The sequence below is a fragment of the Haemaphysalis longicornis genome, unplaced genomic scaffold, assembly GCF_048455015.1.
Source record: "Haemaphysalis longicornis isolate Haplotype H1 unplaced genomic scaffold, Haemaphysalis longicornis Haplotype H1 scaffold_5, whole genome shotgun sequence".
Lineage (NCBI taxonomy): Eukaryota > Metazoa > Arthropoda > Arachnida > Ixodida > Ixodidae > Haemaphysalis > Haemaphysalis longicornis.
In genome coordinates, this window is record NW_027526385.1 from 132544685 (window position 1) to 132568916 (window position 24232).

At 47.3% G+C, this 24232-nt stretch overlaps 1 long non-coding RNA gene across 1 annotated transcript; it reads left to right on the forward strand.

The window, feature by feature from the left end:
* Positions 1 to 210: 210 nt before the first annotated feature.
* On the forward strand, positions 211 to 22851 carry LOC144139402 (uncharacterized). The gene is made up of 3 exons (XR_013316188.1): positions 211 to 290; positions 8538 to 8615; positions 22686 to 22851. It is a non-coding gene; the product is annotated as an uncharacterized LOC144139402 (long non-coding RNA).
* The last annotated feature ends 1381 nt before the right edge of the window (positions 22852 to 24232 follow it).

Consider the following 24232-nt stretch of genomic DNA (forward strand, 5'->3'; position numbering starts at 1 on the left):
GAAAGGAGTATTCGAAGATCAGTTATTGTGCAAATTGGCCTGAGGAATAAATTTTGACACAGGAAGGTATGCCTCGCGAAGAAGAGCATAACAATTGTTGCTGGCCTTGAGAAAATGGCAATGCTTGGAATAAGCTTTTCTAACCAAATCTCTGCAGTAACGCAAGATCTCGTTATAAAAATGCGGATAATTATTTTTATGTTTTTGCAGTTCGCAGATGCAACTCTGGTCTCGACTGTCAAATTCTACAGAAGGTCCTGTAATGACTGTCAGCACAAGCCAAAAAGGGGGTAAGAACTTCCAAATTTTCTACCAAAATAAACCATCCAAAGTTATATTGGTACATTAAAGCTCTTGCACTGTCAACTTTCTTTTCTCTAACGCAAAGCAAAAATAGTCGACAGTAAAAGTGCGAACCATCAATTACTTGTCCACTCTTTAAAAATTGTACTACATGCGTTTTACTACCTTCATTGTAGAGACAGTACGCGTTTGCCAGTGAATTGCTATTCCTTCGTTAGTAAGCCCCAGTCCTGTATAGAAATGATCGGTGGGAGGGTTCAAGGATCGAAGTATCTGTTTTTACTCTCCTGGCACAGGTGAACAATTTTGTGCTTTTAGTGCGTGAACACTTCATGTTTAAATCTCTTACGGACCCTGCGTATAGAAAAAACCTAATACATAGTGTATAAAATCAATGCAGGTACCCACGCTCCTCAGCTCATGGGCTCTTAGACCATAGTGTGGCTAATAACAAATTTGTCAAGTTTCGTCAAAACTTCAATAAAATACATGCTCGCACAAGTCTTCCATTACATTACTGATTATCTGCGTGCTAATGGTGTTTCGTGACTAAAATAAAGCGGTATTGTTTAAAAAAACTGTGTGGTGGAACACATGAAGCACAAAGGTAGACAGACATCAAGACGGAACATTGCAGAATTGCTGAGCTTCGCTGTTCCTTTTAACAGAAAACACGGCTATTTCTCCTGAAAATACGCGAAGGTGGTAAAGAGAGCACAGCGAACAATGTTAGCCATCTCGCACTATCTACAACTTCTTCACCCAGTCGCAATGGTGAGGGCGCGAAAAACGAATCAAACTAACAAGAAACACTCACATCAGAAACACCAAAACCAGTTTAATAAACAAAGATCACTATGCTTCGCGCGATTTATCGGGAAGGAGGTCGTTCACGATTTCAGGGCACGGTGCGTGAGCACTCTCCCCGAGTGACACAGAGCGGGAGTTAAACAAGGCCCCAGTATTGAAGTACGCGTAAGCCCAGTAAAATTTGAGGTGGCTTTTCCGCAGCTTTTACAATCTTTGACATCGGCAACGCTACGGCCATGGGTTGTCGGAAGTATTTTTCCTGCTCATGAAAGGGAGGCAGACTCATGCCGCAATTGTCGATTAGTGCAAAACAGATGACGAAGCAGGCGACCGCGATTCAAGAACTGCAAAGAGAATCGCCGGGATATTGCGTCCAAAGTTGTCTTTGATTTGTGGAGACTGCTGGTCGAATTCTTGACGTAGACCGTCAGAGTGCCATCTAATAACCACAAGATCATTTTAAAGCCACCGGTTATACTAGTGGTCGCATTAGAAACTGTGGCAGCGGAGTTAAGAGATTGTGATCAGGCGATCACAACTCCTCTGTTTTTCAAGAACCATGCTGCTGTCTCCGGGGTAGCAGGTTACACGAAAGGTTTGTCTCTGCAGGGGTGCAGAGGGAGCTTCACCTCCAACTGAAGTGACGTTTTCTCATTGGTATGGGCTCACAATTTGTACGAAAATACCAAGTATGTTTGGCTTGGAACAGTTGCGTAGGTTTCGGTTGGGTGCTGAGGAGCAACCCGGACTGCCACTTTGGGACAAATATATGTTCCACTTCATCTTAGGAACACTGCACTAGGAAACTAGGATTCCCTGATTTGAGAGTTCTAAATACAACCTGCAGCGCCGCACTTACTATATTCCGGTTTACCTCCTCCATTGACTCTGCCGCAGCCTGGTCTGTAGACTACTGTCACTCACGGGCTCACAGTATGATACAGGCTGCAATTCCGCGCTAGTGCTCGCTCCTAGCTGCCAAACATTAGTAAGAATTTTTTAACTGGCGTGGGTATGTTTCAGAGACCGCTGCCAGATATTTCGCATTTCATTTCCTCCATAAGTACAGGTGTGATGATGTAGAGGGCAGTGCTTGGGTGCGTGTCAGAAGGCGTCGACGACAAGGAGGTTTTTAAAATCATTTCGCAGGACGGGGAAAATCACCCTCTGTGGGTATACTCCGGCTAGGTCTCGCCTCAAAGAAAACCGGCAAAATAGCCGAGGTAATAATGTGACGCTAGGAAAAGGCAGAAGAGGAGATCGTGGGTGGCCTATCTACCGCAGTATTCGGAGGAACACGGTTATGAGGCCTACGCACATGACATGGTAGCCAATGTCTGCCGAGGCCAGCGTGGAGGACGCCTGGTGACCCAGCCAGGTTACAGCGGCAGCCACATCTACCTGCTGTTCGACAGCCGTGCATTCTATCGCCGGCTTAGACTGTGTGACATGGTGTTCTTCCTGCTGATCGACCAACGGGCGCCGAGTACCGGAACTTGCCAACGCCTCAGCCATGAGTGTGCCCTAACACGTGACACGCTTAACCTATCACGCGCAGGTTTCTAGGCTGAGCTGTGTGCTGTTAATATTTCTTGCTTGCCCTTGCAAAACTTTGTATCTCTAGGACTCTAGGAAAGAGTTTAGTATCTCCCTTTTCTCGTGAGGGTAACGTCCTTTTCGTTAAATCGTCCCGTCTCAGTAAATCTTCGTTCCTGTCCGTTACGACCGTCTCAAGCACTTGTCTCATTTCTGTGACGCGAATTCCGGGGTCTAGCCCTCAATACCACCACAAATCCGGCCCTCCTTTTGTCCTTCTTTCCTTCATGTAACTTTTCTTCAGTTGCGCGTGTGTCCGGTGTCCTACTGATCCGCTCTACCAACTCAACAATGATTGCCACAATGTTTTTCAGGCATTGAATTTCACTTTCCAATATATTGGGCTCAATGGCGGTGGTAGTGTTTGATAAATAGTCGCCTCAGACTGTCCTCCGCAGTGTTCTATGTGTTCATCGATGCCTCGAAGTTTTGGAATCCGTGCTACGCCGTACCGTAATATAAAGAGTAACGCTTTACGGGAATTGCTGTACGGGTCACCTGTGGTGGCAAGCAACTTGTTCGAAATGCTAGATCCAGTTAGCCATATCATCGAATGTGTCCTATTCGAGTTGCACTTGTATGATGTATATGATAAGCCGCTACATTACGAGAAAATAGGATGCTTCGGTTCGCAGTGTGGGTCATGGCACGTTGGGTTGCACAGTGCCCTTTGGATCATTTGGTAACAGTCTGAGCACAAGGAATACCGCAACATTCTTGTACCTTCTCTTCACCTTCTCACAGGTACGCGCTGTGAGATGGCTGTGAGAAGGCGCGCCCACACAATTTTGTTATTGAATTCACATGTCTATGCTACCGAGAGCCACAGATATTCTTGTAAACGTATGTTGTGCCGCCTCTTAAAAATCTCAGAGATGACATGATAGATCTCTGTCGTAGAGGGGCATTTATACCCGCTTTATTCTCTGAGATTGCGTTAGGGCTAAGAGCAGCGTCTGCAGGCTTTCTGAGTCCTGGCAAGAGCAGTGGCTTCGTGCGCCAGTTGCTCAGTTAAGACGACGGGGGATTCACTAGTAGTGATGATGGAAGCTGCGTCCCCATGCAGTGTGTCTTGGAGGCGGGCAATGAAGTGAGGGAGGGCAGCTCGTGCAGTATATACAGCTGTTACTTCCGCCCATATACACACTGTTTTGTACTACCTGAAGAGTTATTCTACGTTTGAAATACTCTTATTGTCCCAAGCCGCTACTTTATTACAATAATTTTGCTGTTTTTATGGCATGACTACCAAGATCATGACCTAACCCTGTTTCTTCCTTTTTCTTGAGAATGAGCGACCGAAGCCGGATCTTATGGGCCGGAATAATTTTCAAGCAATGCCTCCCCTGAACTTGTTTAACAGCAGAACTGGTCGGGCAGAGCATTATCCGCCGGTCGCACCAAAAACAAATCGAACCCTTAAGACAAAATGTGCTTAGGAAGGTCACAAGACTTTCACATAACCACTGGGCCATCCGAAAAGTCCGACGGGTGCGGGGGTTAGTAGCGGGGGTGAACATGGACATCTGCATCCAATTTCTAAGAACAGAAATTGGCTCCAATCTATGTTGCGAAGGTGGTTGGAAAGCAAAGCTGTAAACGAAACCCACAACAACAACCCATGCGACGTGACTTTAATTCACACTCGTGGTTCCAGAAAGAGTGAAACCAGAGATTTTGCCAGCCGTTACCTGGTATTCGCGGTTGCGGTATCCCAAACGCAGCAGCGTTGCCTACGGCTGTTCTAGAGCGGTGGACACCACCACTGTAACACGGCCGTGCATCGGGAGCAAAAAAACGGATAGGAACTTTTTCTAAGGGGGAGACAGCGGAACCTAGCCATCCAGGTGTGCTAGCTCGGGGCTACACCAACGCGCAACACAAGCAGAGGCAGGGGGAAAATCCGGCTCGTGAGCTTAGTGATTCCTATTTATCCCGATTTAAAGTAGTTTGCTTAGTAAGTCTGAGCATTGCGAAAAATCTGAGGGAACATTTATACACGCTATTTATCAAACCCAGTTGCCCCTTTCGCCTTTTGTAATACCTCTAGAAACACAACCGATTTGGAATGCAGTAATTTAGAAACTGGAGTCCCATTCGTGGCAAGCAGTGCGCAAAAGGTAGGGTAACTCTAGCGGCCAGATGTCTGTATGTAGTTTGCACATTTTGTTTTCCCACCCTGCAAACTAATACTTAATGTATCTTTGCCACAATACCACTTAATTTCATCGGGCCCGCATTTTCTAGGAGCTGCAGTCGAACAAGTTAATGAAGCCGTGCGAAGGAAGCGCGTAATAAACGCGAATATGCGCCAAAACAGGCCGAAAAAACTGCCGCCAAACCAGACGACAAAGCCGTACCACCGAACCGCCCGCCGACTAGCAGGGACCTCCGCACAGGGAGCGCTGGGTAAACTCGCCGTGCGGTATCTCCAGTGTGCTCCGTGACTGAAACCCCTTCGCCACCTCCGCCGCGTTAGGGGTTAAATCTCCCGAATGCCGCAAAAGAACCGTTCGCTGGTAGAGGTAGGAACTTGTGCTTTAATATGTTTTGTTGGCACGCAGGGTGCAACACCTACAAGAAAAATAGGCCAGACAGGAATTTGCACAAGTATTAGAGCAAAAGGGTTTAGTTTGAAGGAGAAAAAATACGTAAACCTAACAAGAAATGTACGCGCCCACACAGTGAAAACCATTCTTTCTTGCTTTACCAGTCCGCTTCATTAGCAGACGGGAAGGCAAATGCCCACATGTGTTTGTCAGATTAGAAATAAATATTGTGTGGCATGGACATATATCCCTCGATGCCAGTTTAAATGTGGCGGACAGCCTTCAACTCTGCTGTTTCCCCAGTATTCCACCAGCAGTGCAAACTGAGTCAATCTTTTTTTTCCGTTAAGAGACCTTGTGATCTGTCGCTTTTTTATTCTCTTGAGAGGCTAGGCTGTGAGTGCAAATCTCCAATGCACCAGTGTTGTTTGCATGGCCTGCAAAACCATTGCTTGGTTTCTTCTTCGGCGTCCGGAAGTTTCTTAGTATCGGTCTGGTCGTGGCGATGACTGCGTTTACGTCACGCCACAACAGGTTCAAGCCCTGGTCTACGAACCATTCACTGTTTTCGTCCAAGAAATTCGTGCGCAGTGATAGGCAGCGGACTCAATTGCGAGCAAGATGGAATAAGCTGCGTGCACAGGTCTGAAAAATTGAAAGGGATGTGCGCGCTCTGTGAACATTTTCTGGGCGTATTCTATCTTCTGGGCCATGAATATTTCAAATAGGGTGTTCCTTTAAATGCGAAACCCTATTTTATGATAGTGAAAAAGAAAGGTCTGTTCTGTAGCTTTCCGGCACAAAACGTTTTCTTCTCGCTCGGGACGTTACCTTCTAACTTAAATTTCTTGCTGCCAGCGCACTTCCGACTTGACCTGGAGCGTTTTGACAAAGACTGTATATCTTAATCTGCTCATGACAACAAGGCTCATTGCGCCTTTTTGCGTGAATCGTCAAAGCCTCGGAATATTTTTTCAGCGTTGAGTTGGGCGGATCGCTTATACGGGTTGACGCCTCCCCGGTGAGTCAGTGCCACTGTCGTGACATTCCACGAGTAGCATTACGTAGCGATGTCGTCTGAATTTGTATGCCTTGGGAATGTTGGGGCTCGCATGACCTGAGCTACAGCTTCTGGCGGCGCATCAAGTTCTTGATAGGTGGGCTCGGTCATACTAGTGTTATAACAGGGTGTTACGCTGTGGGTGTGTGGCGAAGACGTATGTTGTGTGTCAATGCTTCTTTCTAGGGCTTACATTTTTTACCGTCATAGTTCACCTCCACGTCGGCTTCTTTCTGTATCCTCAGTATGGGATAGCATACCTACCACCTGTGACGTCACTATGTCTACGGCATCTCGGTGACATTTACGGAGGGAACATCAGCTAATCGTGAAAAGACGAGATGGGGAAAGGTCATCAGAAAGAGGCACTCGTGAATCTCGTCAGTAACCTTGCAAACCAAGTTGCGTTTTGCAAAAAAACTTCGCAGAAAAACTTTGGGGACCGAACCTCTTGCTGGGACTCAAAAGGCAGTTATAAGTTGCTTCTCGCTGCTAGTACTGTCAACACAAGCGATCATGGGGTCATAAGCAAAAGTCAGTGTTTTCTGCGGCTGTTGTGTTCCAGCACGGCTGGACGGGGTGGGCTACAGTATGAAGCGATAGGACGGGACATCCTGGAAGCGAGTGACAGAAGGACAGGACGACAAACGACCGGGCCTTACGTTAGTGCTCGAGGCTCGTGGTGTGTTCCAGGGAGCGTATATATTCCTAGAGCTGGTTGCACTGTCTCTGCACTGATTTTTATTTGGGGGTGACGTGTGCTGGCATCACTTTCTTGAACACTTGTTTGGGTCTTTTGTGAACTCTGGCGTGCTACGCTTCACATAACATTCTTGTTGTCACTAAGACGTCATCGATGGCGTAAGCAAGAAACGGATAACTGTGCAGTTGTACAGATTCGAGCTCGAGTTAAAAGTCTTCTCACCCCCCCCCCCCTGCCCATCGCAGGTTCGGGCATTAACTCGGTGTCCGTTTTCTTAAAGACTGGGTAACTTCATAAAAAGCTAGTATTTTACTTACAACATTAGAAAGAACAGCTTATTCCATCATATCATTTTCGGTTCCTGTTGCGAGAACCCTCTTCATGTAAACAACCAACACTACACCAGCGGAGTGGTGTTGCGGTCGGGTTTACAGGAAGTGTTCGGCTCGTTTTTCGGCAACTAAACACATCGAAAGCTCTCTTGAACTGAATCTCTCACATCACCATTGTATTTTTTCTTGAACCTAAACCAAGTTAAGTATTAGTGGCAAAAAAATACCTGCGTAGTGCTTCTACGTGAACCTGTCCGGTAAAGATACGTACTTTGTAGTGCTGCCCCAACTATGCTTCTCAATATTTAGAACATGACCATAGATGGGGTGCTAACTCCCGCTATTCCTGCACGAATACGCTGAAGTAGCTCCTAATGCAAAGAAACTGTAGGCTTCACATTATACAGAGGTGAGAAGCAGCCAGCTTGAAGCGGCAAGTAATCAAATGTTTGCATAGCGTTGTTTGGAGCAACCAGAAAATCGCTCTCTCAAACTCATCACCGTCCGGCCAGGTGGGGGGTATTGCAAGAGAATACGTAGTGCTTAGCGATTTGAAGAAGTATTTGTAGACACAGGTGGAATGACGAGAAGAAGAAATCCTGCCACTCCTATGGCCATCTGTGCGCTCGGTGTGCGTGCTAGCTGTTCCATAAATACGGTTGCAACACGCAGCTTCGGCCACACCGGTGCCGTGTTGTGCACCTCATTCTTCAGATCTCGCACACCTACGACAATATCATGTCTGACGTTTACTAATATTGGCTGCATGCCGTTTATTTTCGTACCCTAGGACGAACGTAAGAGAACCTAACGTACTTCGGTTCGAACTCGCAATCTATGGTCAGCCATTACCATTTGCCTAAATGTTTTTGTAACACGGTAGTGGTTTATCTATTGCGGAAAGTGTAAGTTTTCCTAGCCACTTTTCGTGACCCTTCGTACATGACGAACTGACTTAGACACGGTTATTTTTTCGGAAAAAAAGACGATTTCCTTTTGGAGAATTCTTGAGCATTTTTTGTTTCGTCATTCAACTATGTACTATGCTGTAGGAGTATGGTGAAAGCGTCTATGTAAGTATGAAATTGACTGTCTCTAGTTTTGTTTTTTGTGATGTGCTAGCTCCTTCTTTTTGTCACAGTTATAGGGAAGCAGTATATCTTCGTTCGGTTTTCTACTTCTAGGTCAGTCTGATATTCGTTATACGTTGCGGTACTGGGACGAGCAGCAGCACTGTGCTATTTTCACTTTCCCTTACAATGGTAAGTAAATGACAACTGGACCTCATGAAGAAACAAGTTTTAAAGCATTTAGTGACGCACTTTATTCTAAACAATTGCCAATTATTACTTACAGTACTTCGGCAAGTTGTTAATATTGCTGTTTTGGATACCTAATTGGCTTTGTGTACACAAAAGTAAACAAATTTTCGATACAATTTTATGTGCAGAGCAAAAGTCTCAATAGGATCCGGGCAAAATCAAACAATTGCTTTTATTTGTTTTTAAACTGCACTACTCCGGATAATATTTAAATCCTGGTGGGTCGCCTGCAATTATAGAAAAAAATTTTTGAACCCTTCCTTTAAGAAACTCAGGTGCAAGGAAACAGTTAACCCAGTGAAGACGAAAAGACATATAAAATCAGAAGGCAATGACCGAAATTAAAACACGAAACCGACGCACGACCAAAACAAAACCCTTTTACTTCGCTGGGCTTTACTCGAACGAATATGCATGCTATACGTCAATTGAATATCATTATTTCGCTATTATCAAAAACCTTGGCATTTTGGAGCGGCTTCCCACTTTTTCTAAAGAAGAACTGCTACCAACTCTTCCCCACCCCACTAAAGGATAACGACATGACGAGAGGGTGTGACTGCACATGGAATGTGGCATTATACGAGAGATGATGCTGATTTGCTCCCATTTTGGCGTGATATAGAATCCCACTGGTATGTGGACGCCCACGCAGATGCGCACTGCAGGCTTCAGAAATCTATCTATAAGCCTCAAAAGGCCAACAGTCAACACTTTATTATTTGTCAATATCCCAATGGGTACGTCCATACACTTCAACAGCATCATCAGCATCATCTGTAGACCAGATGGCTAGAGTTAGCAGTGCCGAAAGACGTTTCAGTGAACGCCAGCTCCGACGTCCCAAACGAGCCCACTACGAGCTTCTCTTGAAGTGGTTGTCGGTACTCGTTAGTTACTACTCGCGGTCATCCGTACGTCAGCGTCAATGGTTAAGCATTGGGTGTGACACTTCGCGTACGAGAACCTTAAGTTGTTGGGCACCTAATCAATGCATAGGGAGTCCTTACTGATTCCGCGAAAACATTAGCCATAGCGGTATTCTCGCGACCAAAGGGCATGAAGAGCGGAAGAGATATTTCGGACTTTGTTCGTACTGCTCACGCTTCATCGCAAAGTCGCAATCATAGCAGAACCAGTCATGCGATTCACAAAAAAATATTCCACAGTTAAAAATCAGCCCAGAATGAAGCATACTGCGAGCTACCTGCTGTGATTGCTAGGTGGCTATGGTGTGGTACTACTCAGCGTTAGCACGCAGGCTTGATCCCGGCCGCTATGGCTCCTTTTGTGATTGAAGCAGTTAGCCAAATCTCCCGTGTGTTGAGATTTAGGGGCACGTTTTTCGTCCCCGGAGGGCCAAAAGGAATGTGTAAATCACGAAAAGGCCACGCCTGATGGCCCTGGTGCAGCTTCTGCGTATCACCCTGTAATGAAATTAATTCCGCAAGCTGTTACAACGCATGCAAGCCGGCCTGTGCTCACTCATTTCAACGAAAACTCTGAAACGCGAATGCACACCGACTCCAGTGATGCAGCATCAGGCGTCCGTGCCACATTCGTTCATAAGTAAAGCGGCTGTGAAAAGGTAACCACTTATGTTAGCCGCGGTTCTGAAAAAAAAGCGAAAATATCGCATGGACCAGTTGTAACTTCCGCCGATGCGCGTATACCCGATCTTCCATGAATGTTAAAGAGCAACCAGTGCGCTGTTGCCTGGCCAATTTGAATAATTTTTCAGGCTACGTGCGGCATCGAAGCCAGCGTCTCCAAAAATTTCACGTTACCATAATCTAGAAATTTAGATGGAACGCGATCACGCAAACCTTGGAACTACCGCCAGCAGTGGGGGGGGGGAAGTGCAGTGCAGGCGTGTCTAACGCGACCAAGCCGCTCTGCAGCGTGGCAATTCCAAGTACGATGCCTATGCCGAATACCAAGGAGAACAGGACGTCGCCGTGGACAGAGCGTCTACGGTAAACCGCTGTGCATTCAGGCTTAAGTACTCTCTATTAAGAAACCATCGACATTGGAAGAAGAACGAATTATGTTCTCTTGCTTTACGCCGACCTCTGAACAAAGGTTTGGAAGCGTGCGACTAAGCGGCGTATTGTGGACACCTCGGCACAGAATGCGTGATTCGAAAAATCACAGCGGCGTACCATAGATCCATCTTGACTACCGACGTCGCTAATAAAAGACGCAGCAGCCGTGATTGCCGCCGACAAACAATATAGTCAGCGAAAATCGCCGGACATTTACTCCCCATTGCTCAACCATCGAAACCATCGAAACACCCCACTAAATCCTCTATGCCCATTTTCTAGGTGCCATGGTGAGAACAAGGGTATTGTCGTCGCCCCAGACAACATAACCCGCCACGCTGACACTGCTGCTCGTAGCAAGGGGTCTGACCAATATGTCATCACGCCTTTCCTAAACTAAGTTGTCCTCTGAAATTGATCCTCAGAAGTCGAAATCACCGATCGCGGAATGGCCTTCACAGCAAAGCATAGGCAAGGAGTCTCACGCTAATGCGATGAGAATAATAACAACCTCTAATTACAACGATTGCGGATATGCTGTCTACGTATTTCGATGTTGAACATAAGACATAGGACTACAGTTTTTTTTTATTTCGCGTTTTTGGACAATACGGTTATCCTGGAAACTACGCGGATAACTCCGTTCGAGCTTGTCCACGATAAAGAACCGACTACGATCATCGACGCCATGCAGTCACGTGCCCAACTGGACGACCTCATTACCGACGTCCAAGGATTCCTAAACTTGTGGAGGGGGCCCCTAACCTTGGTAGGGGGCATACTGTGGACTAGCAGCTGGTGTATGCCGGACGGTGCAGCCTTCGACGTTCAGACATCGAGTATCACCAAAGTATTGCGTGAATTTCAACCGAAACCCGTCTACGTGCAGTCAGCAAGAAGCTTCTGTGACACGTTTGCACCATGGGGCATTGAATGGCGTGTTTGCGAACTGGTTTGCGGTGTTCTGCCCCATTTTCACGACGGCACATCACGACAACGCATCAGAGCCGGATTTATACTAACCAACCTGCCCGTGCTCAGTTATGACTCGGTCCAATTATGGAATTCCTCGTTTGGGGTATTTTATTTCTTTTCCACGCCTATGTGCCAGCCTGCCCAGCATAACATACCCATTTTTCCGCTGTATTCGCTTCAGCTCGGCCTCCAGTCGTTCTTGTCTCATCCTTGTCTCAGCCCTTATAGCTTCACTCTGAGAAAGTGCACAAGCTCTGTAGGCTCGATGGTGTGCATAAATAGGCATTTTCAAAGCTGAATTGTTACGTGGCTAATATGGCGACAATACTCACTCGCCCAGTGTCTACAGTATGCGAATCCGCACTGATATCGTCCACAATAGGCTTCCACAGCTCCGTAGCCTTTCCGAACGCGCTCTCGATTTTTCGGCATATTTTATATTGCCCGGCTATCACAGAGAAAAGAACACGACGAAAAATTCCGAGCGCTTGTACCATAGTATGAATCAGAAAAATAAACATAGGCAAGCACTTTGGCAATGTGATTGATGTCGCGAATCAGAAAAAAAAATCTACGAAACACTCGGCACACGGTGTATTCCAATTGGCCTACCAGGGTTATCACAAAGTATAAACGACGTCCTTTGTGTTTGCTTACGAACACAAAAAACAACCCTGCACTCTTCTTGGTTGGCCTCCAGGTTGCTGTGGCTGCATTGTCACAGAATATTGAGTAGAGGCCGGGTTTTGTGAAAATAAAAAACATGCATTTTAGGCGCCGCAAACAGGCAGGCAAAACAACATTTTAGAGGTTAAACGACGCAAATTTTGGCGCGGCGTATTTTTACATGAGAGCAACTAATAGCAAACGACGACGTGCGCAGCCTGTATCTGGGAGTGGAAAACCTAAAACATTAGATTGATGGCGCAAACGCATCAACTGGTGAACATGTCCGTTCAAATGCCCTCCAAAACGGCTAAACAAATCAATAGAAATTGTGTTAATTCAACCAGTGCACTAGTCACATTTGTGTTTATAGGCCATGGCTGCTTGCTCTAGCATCGCGTATAGTGAAACAGGCATGGACATAAATATCTAATAGATGGGGGCATTGAATAATAAAACTGGTACTTTGTGTCCACCTCCCCCGAATAAATCAGGCATGGAAAACACAACCACTAATATAAACATAAGGGAGACAACGAATAATTAGAAGATCTCACATGAAGATTGTTAGCGGCAACTCTGGCATTTTTTTCACAGATATACTGTCTACCGTTTGCAAGCAATGCGTGTCAAGACTGCCAAATACACTTTCACACATTTGAAGAGCAGTTTTCAAAACCTCTTTAGCAGCCGAACAGACTTCCGGCGAAAAAGCGCTGTTTAAAGTCCGCCGGCAGTATGAATTTTGGGGTGTAGATAAATTTATCGGCACAGTTATGTTTTGCCGTTGGCTCTTCATTGGTTTTAACAAATGCGTGTTTTATGCTAATCCGCCGCTTTGAATATTAGGTTGGATTGGAGTATGGCTCTATAAACGTGGATGCGACTGCACATGTATGAAGAAATCTGTTTTGGGAGCACACCAAGCCTATTCTGAGAATAACTGTGAAAATTGTGGAAGCAACTACGACCTACACTATCTGGAAGATTTGCGTTCTAAACTGTGTCATTTGTCACTGAGAATGAGCGTACCGTTCTATTTGTCCTAGCGCTTCTATTCTGCGCAATGGTTGAACTAGACGGCTAGGCTGCTCTCTACAGAGTTCTGAACAATCAATCGGGCCAAACAACATGAATAACGCTTTCGAAATGCACCCGAAAGAGAAACAAGACGTGAGGCTACTTATTGTTTATATATCTGCTAACATTGAAAATCGGCATTGAAAATGGGCATTTCTCAGTATTTCTAGGCTTTTTGGCACAAACAACAAAATGTACTTTCATGTGCACCATAAACACACCTCAGATGCTCTTCTCTGCCTATAATTCACGCTGGCATATGAATTGGCGCATGGGAGCGGAAGGAACAGAATTGGAGGTTGCTTAAACTCCAGTTTTTATTATAAGTGATTCCCGCAGAAGTACGTCCAGATAGTTTAGTATTAGTGATGTCGGCTATAAACCCCATCGGTAGAAGGCTTGGCGATAAACCTTGCCAAAACAAACCCTTTTGCAAACAAATATCTGGCAACATCCTGTGCAAGGTTCTTGCATCGTACATTTAGTGAACGTATCTTCCGCGATGGTATTGGTTGTGCGCATTTGAGCACGAGCGGCGGCTGAATTGTACCAGTGATTTATTTTCGCCAGGCAATACCGCTTTGGTAGCCGGGCAGTGGCGCAGAAAGATGTCCTGAAAATAACTGTACTGCTCACCGCTGTCATTGTCTGCGGACCGCAGTCAGGTCAACGTGGTCATTCTTGGTCTTGTAAGCCACGCCGAGGTGACCACCTGCAAGACTGGCTCTAGTTATTGTTACAACGCCGAATATGATTAATAGCTTGCCATCGAATGGAGCTGTTCTCGCTGGAAAAACGCTGTTTGCCCGAAATTGCCTCGGCGCCTACACGCGCAGAACAGTACCGTTGGAGTTCCATTGTAGAAATTTAGGCCTGCGACTTTACTCTGACTCCATGCCCGTGTATCGATGAGCTTCACATACAAATAGTGTTTATTAATGCAAACCAAAGCCAGTGAAGTTTCCGATCGTTCAAATCAACGGGAATGCTCAAAAATAAAAATTCTGGTCTAGGAGGCAGATATAGTGGCAATGTGGTTTGTATGTAGTTTGCTCAGCTAATAAGGGGTGCAGCTTGAACCGTAAATTCGCGGTGATGGTTCCGTTTTGTAGTCCCGATTGGTACAGTTGCATTGATTTGTACGACATCTTTACATTTTAGGCCAGCAGTGGCAGGGTGCACTTTGAACGGAAAGATGCTGCCGAGGTTAGAGATTAAATGAAGCACCGCATAGCGGAACGCTCCCTCCCTACATAGCAATTTTTTGGCAGGTGGCTCCAATTGCGGTCGGCTGTTATGGGCAGGGGTGGGGCCGCATGTTAAGCAGGCGGGTGTGTGACCCCAGGAGGAGGATGAACAAAAGTGACGCCACGGCTCGTGAACAATGGAAAAACACATTCGGAGGCGGATAAACAAACACTCTAAAAATAGACTACGGATTCAAATGGCAACAACCTGCAGCACACGCGCAATGCGAAGGGACAAACACAAGTCGTGTTACGACTTCAAAGCGGGGAAAAGCAACGACACGCTAACGTCACGGGGTGCGTCGATGTGACGGGGTGGCGTCAATGGACTGTCGAAGCGACGCCTCGAATGCATGAGTCGACCGTGTTAACCCCGTAGCCATGGCGACGGTGCACACCGGCTGACGGGAGAGCTGCGGTGGCCGCAACATAGAACACACGACCCACGCACTCGTGCCTTGCCAGTCTATGCCTCGTTCGAGCACCGTTACCTCGCACTATAACTGAACACGCAACCCGAGTGCTAGCAGCGGGGCTTCCGGAACAGCTCCTGCTACGGTTCCCGGTGCTTGGCCCAAGCACGGCCCTGGCTCAATCCGGAACGGCCTCCCGAGGCCAATTTTTGCACCCGATCTTCCAGCGCTGTCTGGCGGCTCGCTCCGCCGGCACACTCTCCTTTCATGTTTCTGGCCCCGCGTTCTGCTGGTCTTTCTCTTTCGCCTCCTCCACCGCCGGCTTGTCGCCGTCGTCTACCAGAACGTTTTTGGGGTCGAGGAAATGTAAGTCATCGCACTCATCCCCCCGCCCGGGAGGTTTGTTTGTGGCAAACAAAACTCGGCACAGAATGTCAGCATGACCGCGACGACACATATGGCACTAAAGAAAGTTCTGTCGTTATACACGTTCTAGCACAACTACAAGTGTAGTGTCCGAAACCGTCCAAAACAGCATCTAAAAGAAGGAAAGTGAAACCAACAAAAGAAAGAGAATGGACCATTTTTAAAATGCTCTATAGAATAAGCTGCCTACTGAAACTGTCGAACAAAAGAGCCGTCTTCTGTGCCTACTCTTTTAGAGGCTGGGATAAGTAGTGGTTGATCGGCACGAACAGTTGGTAATAGTCCCGGAGTAAGAGGAAAGGTCACACCCGCTACTACGTCGTTGGATGCGGTGGCATCTTGACCACGTGAATGGTCTTTTGTTCTCGGCGCAGAGGGAGAGGTGGACGAGCTGATTGAAGGCAACCCGCCGAAATGCATCGATCTCCGCCATGGTTTCTTGAGGCTAATCCGTGTTTAGGCGCAGCCCGCTCAAAATATCACAAAACTTTACGAATTGCGCAATGTCAGACTGCATCCCAGACGAGTAGAACTCCTTGTATACTCGATCCATGGTTTGCTTGACACTCTTGTGACCGCCGAGGGTCCCTTGATTGGCTTTTTCAAGACGATGCCTCGTGGTTCCTCTGGGAGAACGAGCTGTTTCCTTTTTTGTCTTGAAGGTAACCGATATTATCGATACAGAACGCCGTTAGTCTTCATGAACTCGATCACAGCTTTTTCAACTGCCACCTTTCTACCACTCGAACAGAAAAACTATCAGAGCGAGACTGACTTGCTGTTGTAGCGCGCAGACGTGAGCACAGGTGATAGCAGAGGGACCTCCAGCAACGGCAGGTACCTAGGGCATTTTTATTGGACCCTCGCTTTTTGCTGCGTTAGCGCGCATGTGGGTCTTCTCCACTGCTAGAGCTGGCGAAGAAGACAGCAGGTTCCGACCAGGTCCCACCAGACTGCCTGCTCCAAGTTACGTGCTTGCTATTATCGGGTTTCTTTCCTGAGACACCTTGTGTCTGTTCCAGCAGTTAAACTCTGGCGGAGCCTGGTGTCATTGAAACTGCTTGGACGCATGCATCGGAAATGTGTTGGGACCAGACAATGAGCGGGCCGCTTGTCCCTCGTCCTCTGGCTGGTTTGAGCAAGCTTCAGCCTGGTGTCCGAGCTTGGGGCCTCTTACGCGGAAGGCGTTCTGCTTCCTGGCCTGACGGGAACCCGGAGATTTTGACGTTTCCCAACAGTGCGTTTACCTATGGCCCTGCGTATTGCGCTAATAGCACTGGCCTGGCCTTCGGGTACTGCTGATCTGGAGGCCGGTGAAGTTCAGGCTTCTTGCCCCGCTCCTCATCTCGGCTTATTGCCAAGCTGGTGAGACCTTGAGCTTGAAGGTAGTGGTCGGCTGTTTCGGCCAGCCGGTCAAGGTTCTTGCAGCCCCTTTCCTTGAGACATATTGCCAGTTTTTTGTTACAGCTGTTGAGGAACTGCTCGGCCATCATTTTATCCCGGATGAGGAGTAAGAATGCTCTATTTTAGCATATCCTACCAATTTTCGAAGCAGCCAAGAAGACGACCCGCAAACTGACGGCCCATCTCCGAGATCTGCGGGTTTCCCTCCCAAAACGTGCTCCGGTAGCTCTGCTCGGTATACCTGTATCGCTGTAGAAGGGTTGTCCACCGCATCTTCGGATGACATGTGGCCGACAGCACTGAGGGCTTCTCCTGACAGGCACAAATGTAGGTACAGCGACCAGTTTTCTGGGGCTAACCTTGACTTGTTGCTATCTATCGAACTTCTCAAGGTAGGCGTCAAGCTCATCTCGTTCTTCGTCGAAAGCGTGGATGAGCTTGTGAAGGCTGTGGACACAATTGGCCGTACTAACAGCAGAGTCGCCGCCTACAACGTCGAAACTTGGGTTAGAACCCTGCCAACCCTCCTGAAGGCGCATCTTAAGGCTGATCCACACGACGGACCGAGTCCGCGGTCCAATCGCTCACGTGATGAGACGTCACGGTCCGCCACCGTCCGATCCGAAGCAGAGCGCATCCACACGGCGGGCCAGCTGAGCGGACCGCGAATGGCCGACCGCCTGAACTCGCAGGCTAGAAGGTTGAACACAGGCGCCGTTTGGCCGCGAAAACATGTTGTAACGCACAAGCTTGCACAAAATGTTTCATCCCCACAATCACAGCCACCCGCATGCAAGCCGGGCGGGCGCGCTCATGCAGCCGCTGGTGTCGTTCGCACGAAGGCGACACGACGAGCGGCGACGGCGGGGCGGCCCGGGTTGCTTACGGCTCGTCACCGCTCGCTGGAACCGAACTCTTCCGGTAAATTGGGGTGCCCATGCGTGAAACAATGTGATAATGATGGCAAGCATCGCACTAGTAAGAGCCATAGGATTCGTTAGTTTAAGTAAGGGCGGTTTAAGTATGCGACCACAATTGTAACCTAGCCCGCTGCCTATCCAACCGGGGGTGATTGACAGGCTCCTTCGAGCGCTTCGAAACAGCTTCGCTGCCCGCGCCGTTCTCTATTGGCGCAACTGGACCAGGCTCCGCCCACGCAACGCGGGCCCTGCGCGACCACGCTGATGTAGCGTTCCCCCGTCGAGAGTGCGGACCGAAAAGTCTCGGCGAATAATAAAGACCATAGTGTTTCTTTGGCGAATTAAACCCAGAAATTTTGGTCGGTCTGTATGTCTGTCGGTCTGTCCGTCTGTCTGTCTATGACTCGATTCAACCACCCGGCTTAAAGGAGCCATGAAGAGAAAACAAAAGTTTGTTTTATTCGAAAGATTAGGTGTTTCATAGTACCCCAAGCGCTTTCCCGGAAGCAAATGATGCTTTATTCACTGAGAAATAAGGCAATTTAAGCCAAAATTTTAAATCTCCCGCTAAAATTGCACATTTGGTGACGTGAGCAATGGTGTCACACGGGCCGGTCCATGAAACAGATACTTAGTATGTCGACTCCATATAGCACCCACACGCGGGAGTCGACCGAGACGGCGGCCATTTTAAAAATGCTAGTAAAACCTAGTGCACCCGCAGCCCTAGTCATGGAATCGCCTGATCCGGAGAACAAAACTCTCGCCGAGGAGCTCGGGCTTGCATTTAACAACCTCACACCACTTGAACGCTCAACGCTTCTAAGTGCACGAGCGGCAAGAGTTGTGGGATACGCGGTGGACGGAAAAGCGACCATTCCGCGATAGCCACAACAGACGAACGCCCTGCCGTCGGCACCGCTGCCTCGTCAGCGCCGTCGCCACGGACGAATACAGACTGGTACGTATGTGCCGTATTTTTATTACGGTTAATAATAGTTCAACTTCAGTAGCAGTATCGCTTATGCCAGTTGGCCGGTGTCGTGTATGGAAAGCCGTTCGCGCGAGCTCTCTGCTTCGACCAGAAAGATACGAGCGTCAATGCGCGGTGTTTACGGCATTTTTCCTCCAAGGTCAGAGCGCCTCGAACCCGAAAATTCGTCTGCGCGACGGCGAGATGTCGAGCTCGGCCAGGCGGTTGTTTCGTACGCATTGGCGCACACGCTTGCGTGTTCGTTCGGAACTTCAACCGTTTACTCCACCGTTCTTTGTCATAAAAAGAATGTACAGTATGTTTCACGGGCATTTAGCTCGCTATGCAAACTGTAAGCCCTGCCTAACATGCGTTTGCTTTTGCCGGCCTCCGCCAATCGCAGAGCTTAGCCCATGTGACGGCATAGGTTCTGTTGCGGGAAATGAGCTGGTGGGTCGCATGACCATTCCCGTTTTTCCTAATTATGTAGCTTATTTGAGCGAAGTTTGCGTTATAAGTGGTGTCGTTATGGTTCTAACGAGGCAATCTTTCGAATGAACCAAACTTGTGTTTTCTCTTCATGGCTCCTTTAAGTAAAATGAATATTGCGCAATAGTCCTATATACTCACAGCCACATGTAAAGTATCAAGCCTGGTTTATATGTTCATACTTGTCAACTTTGTTGAACAAGAACAAGACTTTACGCAAATATAAGAAAGGAAATTATTACACAAGGGATATTTACCGTGTTCATTTATTAAAAAATTCATGGATGCTTGGTTTTTTGATAGCAAGTGATATTCTACATATACTGCAGAAAACCGCCGCCTACTGGCGGCATATGAAAAATCACGCGGCAACAGCAACGAAAGGTTCCACTAGATAGGTTCCACGTTCTGCTTGGAACGCACGTGGAGCACGGCCACGCGTCTCTATAAACATTCTAGTCGGCCGCCTCCATTCACGCGCGTCTCCGCCACACTGCACCGCTGACATCGAGTAACCCGGCATGTAGCAGTGGAACGCGGTAAATTCAAATTGCCTTGCCCAAACCTTTAGTGTGTTTGCCTTAGAATGAGCGCGACGGTACAGGAACAGCGTGAGAGGTCAGCGGCAAAGCAAAGGGGGCATTTCCTTTGCAAATGTCTACAAAGACTATCGTCTTTTGACGACATTTGCAACAAAAGGAGCAGATACGCGGCCAATTTTTTGGACCGCGAGCGCCGCGGTCGTGCGTGGTCTGAATGCAGTCCTCAGGAATTGGTGACGTCCTATCACGTGATGCGCGGACCGCGGTCCAAATAATCGTTTTGGTCCGCCGTTTTGATCGGCCTTTAACTGCTATGCGGGCCCGTTCAGCCTCGATGCAAGCTCTGGTCTCGGGCTCGGTTTGCTGGGCTAGCGATACGGCTTCTTTAGCCGCCTCACGTTCAGACGCGCGCAGGTCTCCTTCTTTCCTGCGTTCTGGGTGAATCCATTCTTTCAGGGCTCGACCTGACAATTCGAACTCCTTGCGGATGGACCCCAGTTTTTCTAGATCTATCCTCGTTTGGCGCGCCCACTTGTCTGTTAATCTTAACATTGAAAAACCGCACGCAGTCCTGCCGCGGACGCCACAAATTGTGAGGCCGTGTGTTAAGAAAGTGGAAGTGTGACCCGGGGAGGGGATCAACCAAAAGTGACGCCATGGCTCGTGAACAATTGAAAAACATGTTTTCCGAGGCGAATACACAGACACTCTAAAACTAGAATAGGTATTTATACGGCAACAAACTGCTAAACACGCGCAATGCGAAGGGAAACACAAGTCGGACCACGGGTTCAAAGCGGGGAAAAGAAACGACACGTTCACGTCAGGGTCCGCTCTACGCCGCAACGGGGTGACGTCGATGGACCGTCGAAGCGACGCCTCGAATTCGTGAGTCGATCATGCTGAGCCTGTAGCTATGTCGAAGCAGGTGAAGACGTTTCCCCGTGGTGACGGTGCACACTGGGACACGGGAGAGCTGCTGTGGTCGGAGACTAGAACACACGAACCGCGCGCTCGTACCTGGACAGTTTAGGCCTCGTCTCCGCGCCTTGGCTACGAGCGCTAACGGGAACAGGCCCCCCGAGTGGCAGCAGCGGGGCCTCCGGACCAGTTAGGGCTACGGTTCTGGGTGCTCCGCGCAAGCACGGCCTTGGCTCGACCCGCAACCGCCTCCCGAGTACAGTCTTTGCGCCCGTTCTTCCAGCGCTGTTAGGCCTCTAGCTCCGGCAGTACACTCCCCCTTCGGGCTTCTCGCCCCGCGTTCTGGTGGTCTTCCTCTTTCTCCTCCTCCACCGCCGGTTCATCGCCACCGTCTGCTAGCACGTTTGCCTGGGGAAAGGGGATATAATTCATCACAGCAGGTCTATAAAGCCGGTCGTGCGATGCATGTAGCTCGGTGTCATTTACGCAGTTCGGCAGAAACCTTAGTAAGCAAATTGATGGATCAATATTGTTTGGACTGGAGCTTTAATTATGTGTCGGCTCCATGTTATCTTAGAGGGTAGTAATTCAGCATACCCTATCTCGTTACCTTTCACTGTTTCGTTGCGCCTTGTGGCCTCGTCTGGCTACGTTGTGTTTTAATCTTAAAGCGGGCGTTGTCGCCTTCGTTTAATCCCCACCGCCCATCTTGCTATAATGGGACAAGGTAATGTGTTGTGTCGCTTTGCCAGAATCTTGTTTGTTCTGAAATGTCGTCGATCGAATCCCTGCTTCCTGTAAGGGCCGTGCATTATATAAATGCACGTACGTATACAATGTGCACACTCGAGGAATTCGTTTCGCCAACGCTCATCTGTGCGCGTCATTTCGCTGACTGCTTCTTGACGCTTGTGTATCGTTCGCGTTTATTGCTGAGTAGAAAGCTCGCCATAGATTTAAATCCCTCAACGACACTGCGTTGTCCTTGACTACGTGACATAATTTCGGCCGCAGGACCTGATTTACTAATAAATATTTTCTCACGCTGAACATTGTTGGTCCGCGCTCGGTTTGTCCTCCGGGACGATCGGCTAGATCAGAGCTATAGACAGCTTCGCTATTGCAAGGGTGGCTTTGAATTTTTTATTTATTTATTTTAATTAGTACATACTGCAGGCCCAGTTTGGGCCCAAGTAGGAGGGGCAATACAGCAGATACAATACACGCAAATTTACAGAACAAAAATGTAGCCGCACATTATGGCAAACAAAATATTAAACATAGAAACAACAACAAAAAAAAACAATTCACTACACAAATCAAGCAACCGCTAGTTAAAGAAAAAGAACTATACATGGAAACAAGAATACGTAAAATTGAAGTTTGTATGGAACGATGAGCAATGAAAATGATGTCGAAACTCTTTTGTGCACTTGTTGATGAATGAACTTTCATTTTTATAGGGTTTGGTTTGCGGTATCGGTAGTAAATAATAACATTGTTGAGTACATTACCATGAATTTATATTGCGCTTATAAAACTTCGTAGAAACCGAGTAATGCGAAAACACATGACATGCAATAAAAGGTTCGACTGCTGTCTCGGGTTTGTCAATGTGAAAGCAACGAAAAAAATTCAAGCAAAAGTTCAATTTTTTTTTAAATTATGGACAGTCAGTAGGAGCTCATTACAATGAGCCGAAAATTTTGTACACGGCCACCGAATTTGTTAGTTTTTATTTGATAACAGATGATTGCCCGACATCGTAAATCGGTGCACGCTGCTGTCTTGGAAAAGTGTCAATGTGTTTTTAATTAAAGGTGGTTTATGCATGTATGTGTGCTACAAATAAAAAAAATAAGGCCCCGTTGAAATTACTGAAGTTATTGCATTATGTTCATATTTTCAGACAGGAAACACTGCGAAATACACGTTTGGAGTACAAACATTCACGAGAAGAAGCTGAACTGCACAGAAGAATCAATTTTTAAACCTTATTGTGGAAATTATGTTTTTACAGTCTACTATAAAGATCTTTGTCGAACACTCTAAAAATGAAAATAAACGTATTTCCTGAAAACCATAAGGTTCACAGCTGACAAATCGTACTTGTAAATACCTGGTAGCCTGAAAATGTCACTGTATCTTTTTGTACTATTTTAGCTAAAGGAAGTATAACAGGAACCTTCAAATTTCATTCGCGAGGCAGACCGTTGCACTTTTTCACTACTTACTGAAGCCGTACCAGTAATTGCTCCACTCTGCGAAAAAGCGCCGTTCTCTCGGTCATTCTTTCAGAAAAACGGCCACCGAGTACAAGTTTAGTAGATGAAAAGTCGGCTGAACTTTAGAGAATGGTCTAATAACGATTAGCATCTGTAATCCACTTGTATACACTGTGCGTTCGTCGCAGCCAGATTTGGTACGAGTACAAAAAAAGTTCGACTAACTGATCGTTTTTGAGTTTTGTTTGTTATTACTAATCCAGTAAATTTAGACTTCTAAAATTCCGCATTTACTTCCATTTGCAAGCCATAGTATAGGAATGGCTTGGTACCCTATTTTTGTTTGTATTTCCAACTTTTGTTAATAAATGTTTTTACTTAGGCGTTTTATAGGGGTCCATGTACTAAATGCAGAATATTGATCTTACCAGTTGATTTTTGAACCTTTTTATTTTTTTCTACTTTTCTACTTTTTCTCCATCGTAATTCCGTTGGAGCAAGTATCTGCATTTACGCTATTATAGAAACTGTGTGGGTTACTTCCTCCAATTGTGCTTATTTGTAGAAATACACGGCGTTGCATGGTTTACTGAGTAAACCACTCGCGCCATTTTAGTGCACAGCTGATAAGTATTCGTTAGTGTTTGGTGGCGTCTTTGACTTTGTATCGAGCAAACGAAGAGAACAGCTACGCAAGAAAAAGAAAAAAAACACAGAAAAGTGCGGCGAAAGTGTCAGAGGGAGCGCGGTGTCCTGAGGTAGCGCGATATGCTCCCAGGGAGCGATGCTCTACACGTCAACCGACACAATTAAGACACCAACGAATATAAGCCCGACAAAAAGCCGTGGATAAAAGTAGGGCGAATGTTTGAGGGGGACGGCAGTGTGCCGAGGCCGCACACATAAGCCCACACGCGCTTCGGGATGCAGGTAAATCGGTCGTTACGCGTCCTCCTCGTTGCGTGGCTCACACGAACGACATTACATTTGCTGGGAGGCCCAAACACGATTTACAACATGCTCGGCGGCCGCTCTGCGTGGTGTGATAACGGCAGAATAGCGTGCTCTGCAGCGGCTTCGCTGATCACGCGATAACTTCCTGAGACGCAGCAGGTATGCGTGGGGACTGAGAAAGGTGCAGCCGCGCTCTGTAAAATTTCGCATTAGAAGTACAGTAATCGTCGACCATTTTCCCGTAGGTTCGTTCCCAACCAGTTAGCGCAACGTAGTG